We start from the raw sequence: 5,065 nt of genomic DNA on the forward strand, positions 1-5,065 counted from the left end.
GTGAAAAACCGCCAAACACACACGCAAACAAAAACAAGGTCCAAACAAATGCAACAACAATTGCCGCTGTTGCATTGTGGGTAGGAAAAATTACGAAACCAAAAATCAGCAACCGAATATGTGGTTGCCACCAACAAAAGGCCCAAAACAGAGAAAACATATACCCCCAGGGGGTGGGGGGTTGTGGTGGTGGGGCGGGGTTCATGACGGACGGGGTGAGACGGTGGGGCAGGTGAGTTGTTTGGTGGTCAATTTTTTTCCCCACTGTCTGTCTGTCTGTCTGTCAAAGAAGCGAATGCAACAATGCAACAATTGCGGGGGGCAAGGGGTCGCTTTTAAGACCCCTCACCACCAATTTGTTGCTGCAATAATAAACATGAGAGAACACGCGTGTTCCGCGGGTATTTTCTCCTTTTTTCGGGATTTTTCCAAAGTTCTTTTTATATTTATTTTTTACACACATATATTTCTCTTTTATCATGCCTTTTTGGGCAGCGACCAGAGGTTGGTTGTCTGACAGCTGTACAAACGCAGACCGACAAACAAGGGTTAAGGGGCAGGGTCTGGTGTGGGGTTAAGTGGCGGTGGGGTGGGGGCTTCGCTTTTCAGGACGCGTTTGGTCAGTTGGCTGGTTTCCGTTGCACACGCGGCGTATGCGTAATATGCGCACATGCAAAAAAGCAGGCAAAGGAAAATCAATAAAAAAGAAAATCGAGTGGAGAAGCGGAAAAGCAAACCAACTGCAAGGTCCATCTTGTGGACTCCCACCCCACGACTCATCCCAAGATCCACCCCCCACCCCTTCGTCCTGCCGCTTTTCCCATTTGCAAGCCATTGCAGTCAAACTTGTTGACAATCACGTGCAAGGCTTTTCCACTCCTGCACTTTGCTCCTTTTTGGGGTTTTGCATTTTGAGGCCAACATTGAGGCCACGAACTGCGGATGGGTGCCACCTCATCGCCTGGTTTCCGTGCACACACATCCCCTCGATTTCCCCCTGACCATTGCGATTTTCATTTTCATTTTTTCGGGCCTTGTTTGTTCGCCTGGCATGTAAATTTATGACGCTGGTTAAGTAGTTGTGTAATAAACTGATACCCTAGACATTGCCAAGGATCAGCAGTTGGACCAGGATCAATTGCTTGATAAGATACTTAAATTTGTGTTCAACATCCCACCAAGGAAAGTGAGTTGACTAAGACCAATCTTAAGAAGATTACTGGATTCGACAAATAATAAAACTACAATAAGTCAGTGAAAGTATGTGTTCAAATGGCAATTTGCAATTGGGAATGGCATCGCGGAATTTACTAATCACTAGAAATGGAAAAATCTAAAGCTAACACTAAGGATAAAGCTATGTATATTCACTACCGAATAATGAATGATTATCATTTTGCAAATTAACTATATATTTAATAGCAGTATTTATAAACACTTCAATCCAAGCGGCTTCTTCATTCTTAATCTCCTTGCAGGGCATCCAAGAGTCGACGCTATTTGGCAAGGATCTTCCCTTACTTTTGGCCACGTTGAACTCGTTGGTTTATAGGCTTAACGAGAGGGGGGGTGGTGAGAAGGGGCTGGGGTGTGTTGAGGTGCTTTCTCTGGTTACGCATTCTGGCCAGTTTGCCGATTTTTCAACAGCTTGTTAACATTTTGTCGCCCGTCAATGGGAAAAGCGCAGGACACACACGCACTCGCTGGGAAAAGGAGTGTTACATATCTTGACAGGGAAATTCAGGTGGGGGAAAGTGCGGAGAAGTGGGGAAGAGTAAGCCGGTGGTGGGGCGGCGAAGAAAACGCGTTAATGAAGTGTTGCTTGAGAGCTCATTATGCATTTTGCTCACGTTTTTAATTTTTAATTGCATTGCAGGCTGGCCGAGCGCGAGTGTGTCCTGGTTTTCGTCCTTTCATTAAACGGCACCGCACGACGGCAAACGATTAAAATGACCGCCGAGCAGCAAATCGAATTAATTTTTGTAACGTGCAAATGGCCGGACAGCAAAAGTTTCCCGCACAAGGGAAAATCGCCGGAAAAGTTGCACGGAGCAGGGGTGAGCTGGCGAAATCGGTCCGGTGGGCCGTGCATTAAATCCTTGCTGCCACACGACACATTTAAGTTGCTGATTAAGCCTATATACTCCGCACATTATGTACTCAAGCACATAAAGATGTAATGAGTCGGGGCGACGCTGCACCTGGCCCTTGGCCACAGAAACCAGCAGCAAAAATGTTCTGGCTCCGCGCCTGAATGGCTTTAATTGAAAAATTTAAAACACGATGCACCGTGGAAGCGAAGTCCCAAGGATCGCCATAAAATCCTTCGAGAGGAGAATCGGGAAAGCTTTAGGATCTTATTCAACGACGACGGTCAGTAAAGCATCATGGCGATCAGCTTATTTTTATATTTTATATTTTATTTTTATATTTTATACCAAATATGTAAGTTACTGGCTTCAATTGCCTGAAGGATAGAAGCTAAACTTTGTGACTGTCAATACAGAACAGTTTGCTATAATACATTCAAATTAAGGTACCGACTGCAAGTGCAGGTAATTCGTTTCCTTTGCGAGTGGAAAAAAAAATCAATTTTAAATACATTCGGCAGCAAAATAAAGACTTAACAAGAAAAGCCAGATCAGCAGCAACATCATCAGCAACTCGACAAACACGACGGCAGCAACATCATGAGGTCGACTCATATTTTTTAATGAATATTGAGGATTAAAGGAATTTCTGCTGGATTTTCATTGAATTATGCATTTATTCCCCTTTTTTCCCTCTTTTTTCTCGCTTTTTTGCTGGCCCAATCACGACCTCAGCAATGCCCAAACCATCGGCTCTTCCTGGTTGCGGTTGTTGCTGCTGGGGAGCAGGACCGACCAGGAACATATATCCCATATATTTCTTTGTCGCACGCGATGATTTATTAAGTCATTAGCACTTGTGCGGCCGATGTTGCTGTTGCTGCCGATGCTGCTGATGCTGCCACGCCACCTCCGCCACCCCCACACCGCCCACATCCAGGATGCAGGATTCAGGATGCAGGATGCGGATAAGCCCGCACAAACACACAGGCACCAGACACACAGCCAACCGCCCCCTCATCATACAACTTGTAATTCTTATTAATTGTGTGCGCTGTTGCCGCTCATATACAAATACACAAATATACATATGCCCGCACATACTTATATATTTTTCAGGAGCCCCCTTGCAATGGCGGCCAGGACATTAATGCATTCGATCCAGGATCCAGGACATAGCATTAACTCTTTCAGCTTGCGCATGTTTAAATAGAACATCACAGATTGCAGGTCGTCGGCGTGAAAGTTTAATGCGAAGGGTATCGGCGGTGGGAGTTCGCGATATATGCTATATGGTATATATATATATATATAAATATATGTGTGATTTAATGGCGGTATTTGGGGAATTAGAAACATGACGCATCTCGTATACAAATATGCATATTACTGAGTTACATTGGATACAAGTGCCAAATGAGGCTTCCATTATTCAGATATTACTGGCAGCATTGAAAAACATGATGGTTCAATCACGAATTTCTTTAATACACTCACTCTAACATTTCTTCAAGGACTTCAAGTTTTGAAAGAACTCTTCATTACTTTTCTTACACAATTATCCTCACACCTTAGCATTTTTGCAATAAATGCAGCACATTTATTTGCTCATCAAATCTATGTTTTGGTATAAGTTAATAGGTACCACTCAAATGGAACCGATTTAATCCACGGCTGCAATTTACGCTTTTGCGTGACAACATGGCGTATACGCAACGCGCTGCTTTCGCTGCACTGCACTTCATAAAATGCCAACGGAAGTGAATCAAATAAGAAAAGGCGCCTTCTCGCCGACGTAGTCCTTTATGCGAGGCGATGCAACACGACCGCAGATCGAACGGCTTTAAGCCAATTTGGGTGAGGTGCCCAAGAATTGGCCAGAACGGCAGTCTTCGATGGATTCCTTGACCTCGCAGGACGACTGCGACGAAGGATGGGCCGTCGGGAGATGTCAGAAATGCGTGTGAAAAATAAACGAGATTTTCGCGACGCGCTTTTGATATTTTTGCCTGACAGAAGCCAAATGAGAAAATGCGATTTTCCGCATTGCCCCGGCCAATGACATGGACATGGACATGGACGCGGACGTGGACATGGCGGTGTGGATGCAGAGGGGGCCGGGCGGGGACAGGATGCTGTCCAACAACACGGCCTACCAACTTAATGTGCCGGCACTTCCTGGCACACAAACACACACAGGACAGGCTGGCGAAACTGGCTGAACTGGCTGAACTGGCTGGGGAAAACGCAGCGAGACAGACGGTCGGGAAATCGGACAGACGCACAATAATTTTTACAATTTGCAGCAATGCGTTTTTAATTTAAATCGATAAAAGTTGCACTTGCACAAAACAACAAAAAACGCGGCGTCCAGACGAAGGACAACAACAGCACAATGCACAATATAATTGCAAGCAACCCTCATAAATATATGTATAAATATCTCGGCGATCCTACAAATTCCACACCCTCGCGCTGATTTCACCGTTTTTAAAATGGTCGGCACTTTTTAATTAAGACACAAAACAGCGAATAGCAAAGGGAAAATGAAAACCATATGTAAAAACGTTCGGGGGATTTAAAAAACTGCAATTTGATAAATATTTCCTCAATCTGTTGCTCAAAGCTATATGTCTTTTTTTCGAGAAGTTAGATAGTTTACATTTTCACTCCAAACAAATATAGTTACACACATTTTATATTAAAAATGATTGAAATTGGTTGTGGCTGATGGTATTTGTAGAAAAGGTATAGAATAAACAAGTTTTTTAGTCTTTTTAATTTATTTTCGCTCACGAATACTAAGAGGAATTTGTTGTCTATGGGAATTTAATTTACTATTTCCAAAAAGTTGCTTATTATTTCTCAAATTACCGAAATTCCCTTAGGCGCGCTTGGCGAATCGTTTTCCATCAGCAAACCGCGAGGAATGTTCAATTTAGTCTCCCAGTTTGTCAAACTGTCAATAATTGCAG

Source organism: Drosophila mauritiana, chromosome X, assembly GCF_004382145.1.
Source record: "Drosophila mauritiana strain mau12 chromosome X, ASM438214v1, whole genome shotgun sequence".
NCBI lineage: Eukaryota > Metazoa > Arthropoda > Insecta > Diptera > Drosophilidae > Drosophila > Drosophila mauritiana.